The 19,211-nt window shown below is 39.5% G+C and overlaps 1 long non-coding RNA gene across 1 annotated transcript; it reads right to left on the bottom strand.

Moving 5' to 3' along the window:
• Positions 1-393: 393 nt before the first annotated feature.
• Positions 394-4,192, bottom strand: LOC128893934 (uncharacterized). Its single transcript, XR_008461422.1, has 3 exons — positions 3,264-4,192; positions 2,438-3,184; positions 394-2,281 (listed from the first exon to the last, which is right to left on the bottom strand). It is a non-coding gene; the product is annotated as an uncharacterized LOC128893934 (long non-coding RNA).
• Positions 4,193-19,211: the final 15,019 nt, after the last annotated feature.

The raw sequence follows: 19,211 nt of genomic DNA, 5'->3' as shown, positions 1-19,211 counted from the left end.
TTAACAAAAATTTATTTGTTATTCAACTCAAGGATAGTAATCGTAAACGTAAAGAAAATATTTTTAAAAATTACACGCTTGAGAAAATATCGACTTTCGATGTTTTGGTTGCAGGTGACATAACATGTTAAGGAAGCTTTCAGAATAATAATATAAGTTATATCCTTAATTTTTGTTTCTAGTTTCTTTTTTTTTTTAAACAGAAAAATGATTCGTTCGGTGTATATCTATTCTATATACTAATTTATTAATAAAGTTAATTCTGCATTAGTTTCAGTGTTAATAAACAAACATATAGAGCTATGCGAGACCCAATTTATTTAAACCTCAATTGAATAAATGTACGTGAAGTACAAAACTAAAAGGAAAAGGAAAAGAGAAATAAGCGAAAAGTCATGTATCCAGAATTACATATATTGCCTAGTGGAACGGTCGTTAGAACTTTAAACGACGTTTGTAATTTGCCAATCGACTTGATATTCTAACAGAAGCGATAACCACACTGATACACTTTAATAGTTATTTGTTTAACAAACTCCAGGCGATGCACTTAAACGTACTAAATACATATGTCGATAAGACTTCACGTATGTATTTCATAATCTTGTCGTTAAGAAAAATTCAATAATTACCTAACTAATGGTTTGCCTAACTAGAAATGTCCTTAAAGTTACTGGATATACAGAGTGTTGTAATAATAATCGTGGTTCAACCGAAAATAGAGTGATTATTTATACAAATAAGATTGTTTCTCTGGTTAGCGAGTGGTCGCTATCTAACATAATCATATTTTACGTTAAATTTTAGATTTATTTTTTTTTCTCAAACGGAATCGTCCCTTTCTCGTTTGTATTGCAATTACTCGGACATCCTGCATAAAGTACCGTCTTTGAGTAAGCCGATACATTATTCATATTTTGCTACGCAATAACGGATTAACCTTGAGAATTATATATAGTACGTATGACTACATTTAACGAGTGCACTGTGAACCTTAAATACATATGTAGCGTACATTAAACCCAAGTAAAACAATTTCAGTCATTTATCGTGCCGTGTTTATTATGTATCGTCAAGAATGACAAATGTAGTTTATCGTTAATTACCGTTCTCGCGATAATTGCATTGTAAGAATGCAACGCCAGGTTTCTTTACGAAGCACAACGGATATCAAGTTTTTTAAATGCTTTTTTTCTTTTTATTCGATTGATTTGCACAATTTTGTCTATAATTCTGCATGAATGTTTAGTTTAGTACACATTTTGCGAACGTACATATTTTGTTCGATATTAAAATTCCTTTAATTTCTTAAGTGTAGTATCTGAAATGCAAATGCTCATTTTGCTACAAGATGGCGGCTATTTGACCTACTTTACACATCCAGCGTTTCTAATTACATGTTATCACAAACAAATTATTATGTATTGAATACGTATCGTTGCATTTTAATATGTTATTTAAATAAAATATTCATAAAGTTTATATCCACTTTAACGCAACAGTAGCTTCTTGTTTGTACATAACCGTTATTATCGATGTCTCGAGAATAATTTTTTATCTCCAAATCGTGGAAATCGAAGTCGATTTGCTTGTAAATAAATACCATAATCCTCCACTTTTTCTTTGAACGGATATGATTCCGAGCCAACTTGCAATTAGTTTTCGTTATGGCAGGTAATTAAATATCACCGCTACTTTAAGTGTAGCCTTTCAAAACGTTCGTTTCGTCGTAAAACGTGACGTTCAATAACGTGACGTTCAATTATTTATAAAATCATCGAGCACCTGGAACGCGCGGCTAATTTTCATCTTTTTACTCGTACGGAATACACAATTGTCCTGAACTAAACTATAGCCATTACGAAGCAAGTCCATCACCGTTTCTCCTCTTGTTGATTTTCTTTTTAAACTGACTGCTGTAACAAATACCAGGGTTTTAATAATATGAATTAATATTAAATTACCAACCTCGGGCAGAGAAATAAAGAAACTGAGATTATTCTCACCTACCTGATTACAAAATATTATAATCACGCTCGTTAAACTCTCTGTAGTATACAGATGCAATCCATCTCCGAAGTTAAAATTCTCGGCCAATGAGAATACTGTTTTCGGTTACGTGTAGAAATTATAAGATTTAGTGGAAAATTCGGATTTCTTCAAGATTTAATTACACATTTTAATTTAAAACAAAGCGTAATTTTACAGTACACGTATCCTGGCCACTTTTAAAGATATCTTAACGAAAAACTTCACGTATATACCAAGTTTAATACTTGTACTGGAAAAATTACGTTTATTTTTTATTAACACGTTTACTGCAATTTTTCACATCCTTTTCAAAATTTATCGCATTTATAAAGATTTATTTTCACCTATGTGCGGATGACGTGGCGTTTTCAACTTAATTAACTTTCGCTATAAAAACTGTGCGTACCCTGTTAAAATCGATATAAGATTCTCGAATATCTTGCAGAACGATCGAAAACGGACCCCTTAAAAGAGAACAAGTGAAACGGAAACGCATGCCCAAAAATGTAAGGTGGTCCGTCATCCGTGGTGCTCCGTTTCTCGTTCTTTATCGTCGAACGCCCATTAAGCAGATTCAAGTGAACTAATTACTTTGTAAAGTAATTTAGAAGGGTGATAAATGCATTTCAGATTATATCTCTCACGCCTCACGGTGAGACTGCTGTTTTCTTCCTGGCAACAGTATTGATTATGACTGGCTATGCAGACGCACGGTCAGTGTAGAATTTAACCGTGACATTGAGATGGTTACAATGGATAATGAGCGAACCGTCCCACAATGTCGAGAACGGGTGTCGTTTAAACGACTGCCAATACGGAAGTCGAGCTTAGAATCGACGCGTTCCACGACCTACGGCAAGCGCCATAACGTGTCACCGTGATTGCCAAAACGGTAGCAGAGTGTTACATAAAAAGGTACTCTGGCAATGATTAACAACTCCAGTAAAACGGGAATAGCAATGGAGTTCTTTAATTCCCCTTTGGATACATTTACTATATATTCTAAAAAGGAATTACTTCTTCATTACTCGCCAACACGTAGCAAAACGTTAGATAAAAAAGTACTCTGACAAGGATTATCATCTTCAGACAGTAAAACGAGACTACTGGTGGCTTTCTTTAGCTCTATCTTGCACCGGTTTTATTTGATTTTCTATAAAGGAAATATTTTGCGTTATTTACGACTATAAACCAGAGTACTCATATTAGACGTATATCGGATAAAAACGTACCCTGGCAAGGATTATCATTTCCAGATAGCAAAATGAGGACATTCTTTAATTTCACTTTAGATAGGTTTTATTTCATCTAACAGAAAGAATTATTTTCTTGTTTTTCCACTTCTATAAATATTACAAGCCTCGTGATTTTTTGAAATTTTTATTAAAACGCGTTCATATTATTTAATACCAAATACATCCAAACTATTTTCAAACTATCAGCATTGGTTTCTATATTTCTCCCAAGTTGTTCCACACAACCTAATTGTCGCTTTGTAACATTTTCATTGTGTACTTTTGTGTAACACCACCCGTTCGTGATCACATTAACTACAGTCCACGTTTACTGCTGCCATTGACATTGCCATTGCCAAGGAACATATCTCCATATCGCGTTGTCATTGCCATTGCAATTACCATCGTACATCCAGTATACATTGTGCATGTTTACATAGTGTAATCACGTGTGAATCAGTGGTTGTTCGTTCCCCTTCCGCTGGCTTAAACATCGTCTTCGTCGTTGGATGTGTGCGTTGCCAATGTCCATTGACACCGCTATTCCGATACCGTACTGCCTTGAGCAATTCCATTGTCGTTGTCTTATGCTACGTTGCTTCTCGTCGCTCTTAACGCAATGCCATAGTACGTTGGCATTGCTATTGCTCGCTATATTCCTTGGCCCTTATTGCATTCATTCATCATTCATTTATTTAAAATGCGTAACTTATTATACAAAGTTATTGCACTATTGCTTACTTTTCCATTCTTCTTATCATCGTCTTACATTACTCTTGCATTGTTTTAATACAGTTTGCGGTATCTCTTAGAATCATCTTCTCATCTATTGGGGCCTCTCTCTAGCTCGGGTACCTCGGGGTTGCTAAGCCCGTACTGTAGCTACAAACACCGCTACAGCCCCTGAGAGCGCCCTTATTGCAATGTAGGGTTATGCAAAAAATTTGTTTTGTAACCCAATATAAAAGAGTCCCCTAAAGTTTCATGTTTAATCAACCTAACGTAACGGTCCATGATATAAACATTATGCAAATATTAGAAATATTTTAAAAACCTTGAGTAACAAAAGTACAAAAGTACAAAATCTATTCTTTGACCAAGAAAAAAAGAGACCACGCAATTATCGTTTAAAACGTCGTATCACCCAGAGTTGAATATCTTATTAATAAATCGTTTCGCCCGTGGCTCGCGATGCGTGCAACTCTGAAGCATTATAAACATTCGTTGGTGTTAAATTGCCGCGAGGCGATCATTTATCGCGAATACCTTCCTACATAAGTAATGGTGAGTAGATAAGGGAGCCATACGTTCTCGTAATACCGAAAATTCTTGTTGTGAATAAAACGAGAGAAAAGAAGAAGCCGAGGAGGATGCTTCCTGTAATAATAGTATCCGCCCCGAAAGATATAATTTGTGAAGGACGTAACATGCAATGAAGTTCGTTCGCATATCGAGTCGCGATTAATTGGCGCATCGAGAACATCGATGCTTTCTCTGATCGATCGTATCGTACGTCGAGAACGATATGCACATTTTTTTATCGTTCCGATGAAACTTTGTGGGTCCCTACTCACACAAACGCAGGTAACAGTGGATCAGAAAAGAGTTCGTTTGGTGCTTTAGTTTCTTCGAGCCTGATATGAATGTTTTAATTTATTTATTTAGGGGTTGAATAAAATAAAACTTTTGGTATATTATATCATTTCACGATTACGAAAATACGACGTTACTCGTCATTGTTGGCTAACGAAACATAAGACAAAAATTTTCTTCCTTCCAAAATTATTCTGAAACTTCACTTAACTTCGTGTTTTTACACGTGAAAATTAAAGGATCCACCGGCGCCAAAAGCGTTCGAACACTTTCACGGTCCGCTGTACACGGACAGGCACGGACAAGCCAGAATTTAATTAATTGTCCTGAATATCTGATACCGCTGTCGGCGATATTGGATAGCAAACGCGATACTAGGTAATGGCGTTTTTAGTTCCACGCGTAGACACAGAATTCGCCGGTACTGGAAGAAATTTCCGGCATTCCGCGTGTCAATTAATTATCTAGATCGTTATTTTTATTTGTACAAAATGTGAAAGTGCGGATCGTTACACGTGGAAAAAGTAGCTGGCCGAACATGGTGGTACATAATGGCTACTCATCTGGTTAAACGCTGCTTCGAGGTATCCACTTTTTTTCTTTTCGGCAGAATGTTAAATCGGCATTTAAGTGACTGCCATTAAATTATTCCAATTTGCGGGTACAGTAAACACGAGTGCATTACAATGAGTTATTGCGTGTGCGCGCCGTTTAATGCGGATGAGGAATAGAGGAACAGAGTGATTAAATTTTTTAGTACTTGAGGAAATTTGATGTACAGTAGAAAGTGGAAAAGGTGTTGATGATTATTCTATTTTTGACCGTTAGTTTAGATTGTTTAGATTGTAGCTTCATTCATGCAGCGTTGAATGAAAGTAATGCTGTAATGCTTTCACGAATTTCACGTTTTGTTGTCACGACAATCTAATAACACTTCTTTCAGTTACCTTGGTTTCCTTAGAGCCTATAAATATTAAATTCATCTGAAAAGATTTTAATTCTATTAAAAATCCAGCTAACAAAATTTATTTGCACACACGTTTAATAAGCAATCAGCTGTTAAAGGAGAAGACTGAAAGTAATAACTATTAACCATATATAGACGCTAAGAAGCCATACGAAACTATAATTAACGTCAATTGAAATAATTGCGAAAAAACTCTAACGTCTTATAAATTAAATATCTGCGTGCATTATTATGTGTACGTTATCTGCGTTATTTAAGTGTCCGAAAGAATACGCGTCACTTGAATAACCGACACTATTATTCTAAAGAACCTCCTTTAAGGAGATCCGGTTACTTCCTACCATTAATTAATGAATATAAATTATATAAAAAAGAAACGAGTTCTCCGTTTTTTCTAAGACTCCGTTAAACGTTGGAAATTCAGCGAGATACAGCAAGAAAGACAAACGAAAATGATACTTTGAAAAGCGTATTTAAACTGACAGTTGCGAGACATTTGATCGTGAAAAACTGTAAACTACAATTAACCACTCTGTTACCCAGAAAAAATATCTCTCTAAAAGACAAGGTTGAGGATCGCTGGCTTAAACCCATGGGGAGAGGTTTACGATACTCTTCCCGCGCGCTTATAATACTCTCAGCCACTGTAGTGCGAATTCTTTGCTTACCGACTCTAAGAATGCGCACATGCAACAGTCTCATAAAATATCAATATTTATCTTATTAAATTATGTATGACGGCGTTTCTACTCGCATCATCTCCAAACAACATTTAAAAGATGCTACGTATATTTCGAGAACTGAGCTCCTTAGTTGCTCCATCGCCTCTTTTGTCGTTACTGTTCTGCCAAGTACGTACTCTTATCATGTTTATCCTTCATCCTACGTTTACTTACTCACCTTCGACGAGTTTGCACGATCAAAGGTGCGCTATTACGCTTACAAAACTCGCCGGGAACGCCTGTTGCGGAAGAAACGGCGGGGGATCGGGTAGCTTTTAATCATCCTGAAAAATATTCGCTACCGATTAAGGGTTAACACTTCGTTATCCGGCGGTCACGGGACCCATCTATCTCGCGCCGTGGATCGCGGATGTCGTTCCCATCGGGGCGTGTAAGAAACGACATCGCGAGGGTGCACGCTTTTGCACACACGTGTATCCGCTTTTACGTGGAAATGCGCCAGGCGTCGTAACCGGGATAAGTACGGGAATTTGCGTATAGGCCTATAAAAGTCTTCGCAACGTTTAACTGCACCGTCTCGGACATAAACTAAAGACTATATTGCTTATATAGCGCAAAAATATACCGTAACTAAGACGATGCAATGCTTTTATACGTCTCGAGCCGAGGAACCGGCGTTCGGCGTTGGCTATACGGCGTTAAAATTTTCTTGCTTTTCCCTTTGTTTTTCGAATCCCGTCTCCTGAGCACCGTCTTTGTTTTTCGAATCCCGTCTCCTGAGCACCGTCTTTGTTCCCGCTACTCATTCCTTCTCTACGTGTTACATATACGCCGGGACGGTCCATTAGCTCGCGTGCATTTTCACGTAATAGGATATCGCCCACGTAATGAGCGACGTTTGTACTTCGGAGCCGAAAATAGAGATCTAATACGAATGGCTGTAATTGAAGGTGCTTCCAAAGAAAGCTTTGGGATCTTGAATGCTGATAACTGCAGCGTCTACAAGTACTAGAGAAATATTTCAAATTCCAAAAAGTAACACGAGCCGCTATTTTCGGTGTACCAAGCATTAGCGATAGTTATTTTCTGAAAGTACCACGCAAAGGGGGAACCAAGTAGTTATAAAAAGTGAATTTCGTGTATAAATATTGCTTTCTCGGGGCTGGGTCGTCTTCTCGCGTTCTTCGGCGGGTAACAATGCAAGACATAATTAGGAGAATAACAAGAAGGAAGGAGGAGGCACGGATACAAAGCGTGCAGGTAATTTTTCGCCCGAGCTAATTATGATAATTACCACTTTCATTTCGCCTAGTATCTTGAACCTAATCGAACAAACACGCCACTTCTTGGAATACTTCCCGACAAAACGAAAACTATAATATAATCGCGATTGGTACACCGAACCGGAATCAACGTGAATGTAGTGGTCGAAAAATGAAGTTATAACGATGATACACGAAACTTCAAAAGGGAAATACTAAATACAACGTAATATCGTATACGTATATGCTCTACAAAAATATAAATTACGATTGCTTTTTGAAAAATTCTGAGATGGGATCATTGATAAAAATTATTAATGGTATATTGTCTATTGCATTGCTCAATTATTGATCATTTAAATCCAAATTTAAATACGAATGATAGAGTCATATATAACAGAAAGATGTAACTGTTCCAGTCGAATAATCATCGCGAATAAACCGTAATTTATATACGCATAGTAATAAATCATATATTGCAATACGTTATCTTAGACGCTTACCTAGATCGCAGAGTAGTTTCTTCCTGAACGGCCGTTATCCGGGAAATAACAGCCTTTGTTCTGTCGGGAAACGATCGTCTCCATTTGAAAGGGTGTAAACGCTCAGGTATTCCAACGAAGTCTGACATTTGTCTCCCAGCTCGTGTGAATGTAAAAGAAGAAAAACTAAGAGCGTGCTGTTCATCAATATGCTCTTCACACAAGAATTGCGATACACCACTTTGTCGGAAAAATTCCTTTACAATTTTTACTGGTAATTAGTGATTTGAATACTCGTAATTTTTTAGTGCCATTTTTTACCATTCATTCGCCGTTCTTTGCTAACGATCCAGCTTATACGTATTAATAATTTTATCGTCAGTAGGCCGTACCCATAACGTATAACATATTCCCTCCGCGAATATGCGAAATAATTCATTCATTGCCAGGATCGCTCTTTCACGCTATACCTTCCACTAGTATAAAAGGAATTTTTAAAAATTAACACTTTAACTAAAAAAACATTCATAAACTCGGAACTTCTTTTTGATTGTCCAAATGTACATAATCCTTGAAGTGCAAGATAATACGTGAACAAAAAGAAATATTTACAAATCAATATTCACATTTGTCAGCAATTCCACTGTAACACAAAAGTAGAACAGGAAAGCTTGGGATGTCCCATCGACAAGAAAACGCAGTAGATTGAATCGTTATTTATTAAGGCGTTATAATAGTAACAATTAAAAGTACGTCGAATACACTGAATCCATGAACAACAATACTTGTATACTTCGAACTTCGAAAATCGCGACATTCGTCCATTAAATCGTCCGCTCACAGCGCACTTCACCCTTATCCGTTTCAGGTGAGCCGCGGAACATTCACTTTCAACTTTCAAGGTCACGTGGCCCTACCACTTAACGACCCTGCAAGTAGACGAACCTGCGGGAGAGGGAATCCTTTCCCCCCCCCCCATTTTTTGGTTTTAGTTTTTATCTCGTTATCCGTGAGACTTTTTCTCGACCACTCGTACGGGCCACTTTTATGCGAGACGTTACAAGCTATAAAAACGAAACCGTCACCGAATACGGGGTAGTAAAATCCTCGTTATGTTCATCCATTCGTACGCGTCGTCGTTTACATCCAAGTAAACACGAAGACCAGAGGACAGAGCGGGAAAGGGTGAAAGGAAATCTGGTAAAACAACAAATCGACATTTATTGTTGTCTTATACTCGACGCGGTTACAATGCCTTGTTTAAATATTCTAATAGACACGAGGGCCATACGTGATACAAGGTTACGTCTCACAATCAGTATTACTATAGTTTTCAGTCAGAGCAGGATTAATTGGCCGCTTGAGGGCACTCGTATGAGAATCCCCACCACATCGTGACATTTATGACGCCGTCTCTAATCTCTTTTCCCAATCCTACAAGTACACTGGTCGGAAGGAGTACGGGGTATTACTTAAGGCTCACTCGATCCTATACGTACTGGACCACGCATTTTGCACCGAATTCATACGTAAATATAAAAACAATTGTTAAAGCTAAAACATTTGGACTTACTGTTTCGTGAAATTCGCATTCTTTTATTAATAAGTGGAGGGGGTACTCTTTACTTTCTCCGAGGATCGATGATAAGAAATAGGAAAAGCCTCTGCGCTTAAAGTATCACACAATTTTGGTTTTAAAACTTACGCTTATTAATTAAGTACAAAAATTGAAGAAGGAGGTGAATATCTATCAGAATTCTTCACAGTGGTCGAAAAATTGTCTGCTCTTTTTTTTTTTTATATGGTCGTCATTTTTACAGAAAAGATTTATTAATGCTATAGTGTTTGTCGGCGCCGTTTGATATTCTACTTGAATACTTACTGTTGCATCGTTGAAATCCCAGTTACAAATCCATGAAATATTATTAACGTATAACCGAATAAAAGACAAATAAAATTATTAAGAAATTTTACTTTGAATTGTGGAATTTAATATTGGAAATATACCAAATAAAAATATAACTGCTTGTAGGTTCATCATTTTCATCATCTATTATTCAATTTATAATCAAGTACAGTTTACATATATAAATAAATAGGGTGTTCACGAAATCATGGTGCGAGCTATATACGTAATACTTGTCAAAAGAAATAGAACACTATTTATGAAACATGTTTTAATCATTTTAAAGGAGGTCTATTTAAACAAATAATAAAAGAAAAGTTTCTTTCCATGAAACAACAGATGTATTTTTAGTAACACTATTACTTATCACTGCACTAATTCTCATCATGAGCTCGTGATAACCCTATTGAAAATTGAATCTTTCTCTACAACAAATTTAACGATTTAAGATTGAAATAAATTGTGAAACATTTTCTGAGATATTATGAAGTATGAAATAGCATGACTAATGAAAACTTTGTGGAATATAGATTAACGATTTTACTGCTCTATCCTGCGAAATGAGGTTCGTCTTGGGCGCACTCGCCGATGTAGGCGTTTCGGTTCATAAACGAGCGACAACCATTGCAGGGAACGCATATTTCACACGAGAAAATAGACACGCTGCCACACGGTTGCGACAGTGCGCCGTGATCTACGGCGACGAACACGCGGAGCCTTTGAAAATTGTTCTATTAACAGTGATTGAATTGGCAAAAAGTTTCAAAGCGACTGTCAACGACTGAGAACCCTGATTATATCAATAGAAAGGCTTGCGAGTGTGAAAATAAAGACCATAAACCTTGCAGGCTCAGAAGGAAGCATTAATTTATCTCAAACATTTCTACTCTTCTATTTGAGAGATCTCCAGTATCTAGAGTTTAGTAACATGCGTTGATATGGTCATTTTATACGAAAAAATTAATCGAAAACATCTAATAAAAGTTTTTAATTTGATGCCTCGGTTTCGAGATAATTGATTTTGAAAACTATTCGGACAGTGGGAACGACTCGTCTGACGTGCTGGTCATTACTGGACGTTTCTACTTATTTTGAGATCTATAAGCAGAGACGATGGTGCTATTAATTCTAGCCTGCATTTAAATCGTTGTTAGTTACTGAAAAATTCTGAAACTACCGAAAACAGCGTACATGCTGTTTCTAAGATTATTTTATTATTTATCTCAAATACTAATCGAGTATTAAAAAAATTGACCCCAATACTAGCATTAACTTATTTCAAATTAATTATCGAAACGTTTCAAGCAAAATAATGTTCGCCTCCGAGACTGCAGAGTGTTAGTCTTTAATTAACAAGAATGATAACAATCGAAATGGCATTTTTTTTATAAACATTTAGTACACGTCACTGTGAATTTTTAAATTACACTTCTCAGCTTCGTGGCACTTCAAATAAAAAATCGAGACTGTAGACTTTCGAAAAACCAAGTGCACAGCTCGAGTGATCAACATATAGTAACGCATACAGCTTCGAAAAGAAAGTGTCAAGAGCGTCGATGGTGAAAATCAAGGAAAAAAAAGAACACAAAATGTGCGGAAAACAAGCGTTAATAGACTTCGGTAATTTTAATTAAGTAGCCTATTTACAAAACTAAAACTCTCCACCTTGTTTAACAAAATAAAAGGAAAACATAGTCTACGCAGCCAGAATCAAGTCGAGCTTTAAAAACTTCTTATACCCTAGTATCGTGTCACTTTTATTTCTTAAGGAACTACTAAATGTTTCCGAAGATATCTTCGGCAACACAAAACGATTTATCACGCATTAAACGTTGACATCCTGTCGCGCGATCTAAACGCAGGAACGTGGATCGATACGAAAAATCGCTGGATCATCGAAAATTACCTAACTCTCTTACGAGAACGCACACGTATGCTTCCTTAATTCTAAAACTAGACGCGCGTTTCGCATAAACGTACCGAGAATCAGTCTGATTGACATTCACAATTCGCATCTTATCGTTACCAGCGTTATATTCGTGTATTCTGCATTCGTCAACGAGCCGAACGCGAAATCCAACAACAATCACAAAATTAAGTCCTCAACTTTGATAAACAATGGAGCGTAATTCGTGTTACAATCAGAAAGGTGGCTTCTATATCCCTCTGAAAGAAATAAAGCACAGAATGAAATTTAACGATATCACGGTTTTCCCCCGAGATGAAACTGAGCGCTTTTAACGTTATTTCGTACATTTTTGCATGATTAATTATGGAAATTCTGTTTTACTGGATACTTCATTTATATTTCGTAAGATCTGATTTACAATTTTAATTTTTCTCTACTATTTCTAAGTCCTTTGAACAAATATTATAAAGCACAATATCAGATAATAACAGGAACAAATTTGTCAACATTTAAATTAGTTACAAAGTTAAACAAACCTACCCCAGTTATTCTTCCTCTAATAATTTCATTTAATAAAAAATTGCACATATGATCTCCTAACTACAGCCCGTAGATTTGTCTAATCTTGTACTCGATATAACCTGCAAAAAATTCGATTATATCCTATATGGATCCACTTTACTTAACGTTGAAGAAAATTAAAGCTATAAATCGGATCTCACATGCATGGATCGAAAATTGAAATAATACTTTCCTTTGAACAATTCGATAAAATATGCTCGCAGATTAACAAAAAATTCTTAACGTTCGATATAAGTATCGATTGAAAATTGGCGTGAAATTCACGAGTAAGGTTGAAACGGGGATCGCAAAGCGTACTTCCGGCCCGCGAGCGCAACTTGGTCGAATGTCTTGGGTCGCCGTGCGTTTCTCAATCGTGCACCGATTCGAACACCTTTCATTTGTCATTCTATGTTTCTCACATAGTGGGAGGTTTTACTAAAATTGATGGTTCGGCCGGAACAGCCGGAAGCACCAAACTGGCGGACATTAACGTTCTCGCGAAGCGTCGTCCGTTTACGTCAAACATTACCACCGTCTTTTGTTACGAACGTAACACCTGACATGCTATTAGACGTACAAGAGTTCACGTTGAGCAACAAAATAGCAGGGTGTACCGTAAATGACTCATGCGAGGGGCCATATTGCCGATTGTCACTCGAATCTTCTTGGGAAACGACTACGTTTCAAGCTGTTTCAGGAAGGTCAGAACAAAATTAACGAAAACATTTTTAAACAAAATACTAAATCAGTTCTTTCATAACGCGTTGATTTTTTTTCTTCTTAATCGAACAGTATTAATTGGAATAGTAGCTCGGAAAAGTATTTTCATAGCGTTCGTGATAATGTTTCCTGAAAATTAATTTACCTTTGGTTCGGAAAGTTTAATCTCTCATAATAATATAAATAACCACAGTGGCACGATTCTCTGTGTCTTCGGATCGACCCGTACGTTCGCAAATTATTGCAGACCATCGAGCACCCCCGGCAGGCAAGACGTAAAATCGCCAAACAAGATATAAAGTCGCCGACATCGCTACGCGAAGTAATGTCTCGTTCCCGTAAATTGGCCACCGGAAGCCCGACGAACAGCAAACGATAAATGTTCGACTCGCGCATGCTCGTTACCGAAATGCAAATCTATTTCAAACTGGCCGGGCAATTAAGCTCTGTACGGTAATAACCAATCGAGGATCGCATCAGATTGTAACTCGGAACGTGTTCCCGCGGTAAGAAAACGATCATCACGGGAAAAAAAGCGGGTAAGGAGAGAAGAGAACGAAAGGTAGCCGTGCCACGGTGGCGGTAGAGAGAGGGGGATGCTACGGTTGAAAAAAACAGGTGGAGCCAACGGTGTGGCGAGGGGAGAGAGGAGGAAAAAAGGACGAAAGAATGAAACAGCATATCGAAGAGACAGCCCCCTCGGTGTTCTTATTTGAAAATTAATTTGCCGCGAGATGGAACGACCAGTTTTTGAGCAGCCGTTTTATTGCATCGCGTTGTGCAACTGACGCATCCGCCCCACTTCTTGATTGTGAGCTCGCGCGCATGTACTACCCATCGATGCAGATCGCCGCCTCGCGAGTCTTCGATTATTCCAATTCGGATCGAACACGCTTTCGTGGGAACCTACCAGCTATTGTTTTCTATTACGCAACGCCCATGGTTACAGATTCCAGCCAGTGGCGGATACGAGGACGAACCAAGGGGGTCTGACCCTCGCTCACGCGCTCGCAAAGAAAAGATTTAGAACTCTTCTATGAAGCGCAACCGAGAGGTATCTGAAACGAAAAGCTTGGGAATGAAACTGTTGCGACTTTATTTTTATTATTTTTCGGGCTTTTCGTGATTCTTTGGTAGCCCCCTCCTGAGAACTCTTCTGGATCAGCTACTAGTTGCAGTTCCATTGGGTATTTTTCGCTTGTCAAACGCGATGTTACACGAATAGGTAATTCACTTAGTTCATTTTATACGATAATACACGATAATAGAAATTTTTAGTTTCGAGGTTAAATTTGTTTACAAGATGGCAAACAAAATTCATACAATTACTGTGTTAATCACGTATGGAATAATTGGACGTGTAGAATCTTAAAAAAATTATAGAATCGTTTCCAGAGGTTACAGAATTTTTGACATTCGTGTTTTTCTGCATCTCCAAGCGAAGGAATCCTTGTCCTCTATGGACTCCTACCTCTTTATAACGTCTCTTGGGAATCTTTCCGGTGACTACCTGACATTACTACCGATAGTGACTCGTAATATTGAAACCCTCCACTGCACACTAGACATTAACCATCAGCCCTGCTCATTCCCAGCTTCCGTACAGTGAGAAACCGTATCATTAACGTCAACAGCCCATCATGTCGGCACGAAAGACACCTCAACAAGTTAAATAAGCTCCCGTGAGCCGCTTCGACGTCCTTTCATACTCTTATTCGTTTCAAAACATTATCAGATGACATTCCTTAGTTAGGCTCAGGCGACTGAACCGTGCCATTAATACCTATTCAAGGTTCTTGTTAATCTCGCCAAGCCGAACATTGTTCAGGGTCGAAGCAAACGGTCGCTTCGCGACTCTCGAATCGCGGACAGTTTTACAAAAAGGATCGATCCCGCTTAAATGTGTTTGCTCCGCTAAGAGCGCTAAATGCTTACTTTAAACGGTTGTTAATCGTCGATCGGAGATCGAATTTGGCGTGCTCAGTTCACTCTAGAGGAAAAATCATGATACCGCGCGTCCGCCTGCATCGTGCTCGCATCGATAAACTTTGGCGACGTACGCGAAGGAATTCCCGAGCTGTCGGGATTTTAATACCCCCGTTTAAGCTCGAATCTTCGCACGCCGGTTCCCTATCGTCCTTTTTCATCGATCGCTTAGTCGTGGCGCACACTAGCCCGATGAACCCATCGAGGGAACCGATTCATTACGTGACGTCTAATGTATTCAGATAACGCGATTGCATTCAAATTCGCGTTCTTCGCAGGGACAGCCGGGGCCCCCCGTTTTCAACGTTCTTAAGTGGGTTTCACACGAGAACGGACCTCGCGAACGAGCGAAACCGCGAGCAGAGCCGATGGCAACCGATTTACAAAGTACCTAAGCCAGAGGAGTCGGCGCCGGTTGTGCATGCGAGGTTTACCACACGCGGCGACACTTGATCATCGGGATGAGTCTGTCGGAGCGCGTCGCGTTCACGGACGGCTGGACTTCGGAAACCGGTCGGCTACGGTTATTCTTCATAATCGTACAGCGAGCAAACGTGTCTCGTTTCACCGTAACACGTCTGATAATATTTAACAGAAAAAGAAGGGAAGCGACATACAGCCCCGTCGGTAAGAGACGGTTTCTCTCTCGGCGAGAAAGACGAAATGAAAGCGGCAGATTCGATCAACGAACCGAAGGACGTGCGGGACAAGAGTACGCCCGAGGTGCGCATCGTCCGTGAACTCCTGACGAACCAATTGCAGAGGCGTTCGCGATTTTCTTCTTCTCCCGGCCGACCAGAATGATAACCCTCGATTACGCCCCCTTTAACCCCCTGGCCTATTATTTTCCTTGAAATCTCGTGCGATATAGTTACCTTTTGGAGTTCTTTGCGCACTTTCTTCCCGATTCGTGTTTTTCTTGCTCGATTTCAATTGCATACAACGAGTATTAATCGTTGTCGCAAGGCCAAAGGGTTAAGTGGGGTTAATTCGACGCAGTTCCGCGAATTAGGGTTAGTTCTGGAGGAACCTCCATGGGGAAGTAGAAGCGTTCACGATTTTCTTTCTTCATTTTGGGGCTAGAAATTAGACCCTCTCTTCGACCCCTTGCCCTACTGTTTCCCTCGGGACCTCGTTCAGGGTGTTTCGGTGTCTCGTGCATTCCATGTATTCCGTTGGTCCGTTTGAGAATCGTACTAGTCTTCAGCGGGTGAGGAATTACCTCGTGAAACCGAGCACACAGCCCCAGGCTGTTTCCAAGAAGCACAACGTTCCGGTTAATCGCAAATTTCGACCTTTCGTGCCACCCGAGCGGTGCACCGCCGATTTGAACACTCGGGGAACGATGACCAGAACGAAGAACGCCGAAGAGGGAGCTCCCTCTACTGGTTGCCAGCACTGCGCGGTCCTCTCTTCTGGCTTTAATACGGCGTCGTTTCTCTTTGGATTCGACCTGTTCTTCCAGTCGCTTTACTTCACCGACTGGACGGTAATCGATCTGAAATCAAAAAGAAAAAAAAGAATGAGAAAAAAAATAAACGGTGGCCTGCGGTTAACGACGTGTTACATTTGGCACACCGGTCTTGGGAATTGCGCGACGGGACACGACGCTCGGTTTGGGCGAGTTTCTTGGGCGGTCTTCGTTAGCGATGGGATCAAACACCTTACAAGCAGTGACTCGGAACCTGAACGGTTAGATTCGAACCTCTGTGTAAGAGCGACAAGGCGAGTGGTAGATTCGCTGGCTATATACTTGACTTGAATTTACGAAATTTGGTACATTTATTTATAAATGTGTACAGTTGTACTACTAAATTTGTTTCGAGGTAAGAATATTCCACGTGAGGAGAAACGGATCCGAAATGTCGGTCCGAAGCAACGAAGAGTGACTTTGTTTTGTTTATTATGAATGTGGCTGTAGCGTAATCTAGAGAAAAAAGTGTTAAAATAAAATTGACAAATTAACCCATTGACGAGTACGACACGTTATCTTTATTATCGTGTTTAAATTATTACATCCTGATTTCTTTCCCGTGATTGATTCGATCCCGTGGGAAGTGTTATATTTGGTCACCAGGTTTAATTCGTCGACCCCTGACCCAAGAGATTATACTTCGAGCCATCGGACCCGCCATCTTCCCATCCCCGTCCGGTCCTTTGTGATTTCACCGTTGCAACGCAAGAAATTCCGAAACCAAGCGGATAAGCGTCTCGAGCCTGGCGACCTAGTCGCTTAACAGTCGCGTGAGAGTAGAACGATAGGTAATGGAGCCTATTAGGCGACGGGAAGGTAACGTTGCCGCGAGGGGGCTGGAACCGCTGTCGAGGCAGGTACAGGAAACGAATTCGAAGCGAAATTAACGACTGTCGTGCCGGCTTATCCAGCGGATATTAAATCTGGTAGCAGCGAGACATTTCTCCGTGTGGAAAGTTTCCGTGGCGGAGGGATTGGCTTAAGGAGGGGTCGACGAAAGAGGGAGAGGAAACGAAAAGGTGAGCGACAAGAGAGGGAAGAGGAGGTCGCGTCGGGAAGACGACGAGGGATGTCGCTCATGCACGGTGAGAAAGAGAAAGGTGAAAGGGGGGTTGGGACGAAGGAAAGAGAAGAAAGACGAGGGGGTATATTATGCTCGCTAAAGCAATGTTACCAACTCGAGAACTGGCGAACTAGCCGACAGTAAAATCCATTTTATGTCTCCCTCGTAAAGCCAGTCAAATGAAACCCGGACTTAGTTTTCATACGTGCATCCACCCGCCATTCACCCGGCCAGACCAGACCCGGTTTCCTGCCACGGCAAAGAGGGTCGTCGCTGACTTTTTCCAGGGTCTAGACACGCTGGTTCCTTTTCACGGTGCTCTCCGCCGTCGACTTCAACAATCTTTCCAGACGGTTTCCTCTCGCGATCGCTGCGACCCTTCCACGTTCTTAGAACCACTCGATGGATAAGCTTAGAAAGAGCTTGCACCTCTGTTGTAAATTAACTTTATTAATCAAAATAAACAACAGATTCGGTACATATTTGTGAACGATGCGCAAGTGCATTTACTTCAATTTTTACAAAGACAATCTCCCGAGATCGAAAAATCAGACATTTCATATCCAACAAGCTTATACATAGATTCTAAATGGGATCGTTACTATACAATTCAATAGTTAATCTTCTACATATATACGAACGAAGCCCTGACCGATTACAATCAACGTCCAGGCTAAACCCTTGAACTTAGAAAGCTGAAATTTTGCACAGAGGTTTCCTTTACGATGTATACAAGGCACAGTTAGTCTTAAATATAACGTCATCAACAGGGGATGATTCTTTGCTTGAAAACGGATCGATAATGAAGAATGAAATTTTTTCATAGGAAGCTTCGTTTTCGTAAAAATAAATCGAAAGGTTTGACTAACCGTGTCTGACCACGACTGGCCAGTTCTACTGATTTACTGGCATTGTCTAATGTACCGTACCTCTCCTATGCAAACTGCAATTCTTTAAATGAATACAACTAATCGAAATGTACACTAACATAACAGAAGCGACATAAATTAGCGACATAAGTAGAAATGGTGAGTCATGGTCAGACACGCTGATCAAATCGTTCACGTGGTCCAAGGAGATTCAAGACCAATTTTCTCAAAATTGAAAGGCTAAACCCGTGAAAATAGAAAGCTGAAATTTGTCACCCCTACGGGGATAAAATGGGGTTGCAACGTTGGTAATTCCACGCGGGTGAAATCGCGGGATGCAGCTAGTTAATTATAGTTTCGAATTTTTCGACCTTTCCGTCGAACATTTCAGAAATTAGTTTCTAAGATACGATATTTAGAGTATCGACCGAAACGAGCGACGATTACAGGGGGTCTTAAAGAGAGAT

Source organism: Hylaeus anthracinus, unplaced genomic scaffold (assembly GCF_026225885.1).
Source record: "Hylaeus anthracinus isolate JK02 unplaced genomic scaffold, UHH_iyHylAnth1.0_haploid 3, whole genome shotgun sequence".
Taxonomy (NCBI): Eukaryota; Metazoa; Arthropoda; class Insecta; order Hymenoptera; family Colletidae; genus Hylaeus; species Hylaeus anthracinus.
The sequence above is the reverse complement of the archived record's forward strand: the minus strand, read 5'-3'. Positions and strand labels throughout refer to the sequence as shown.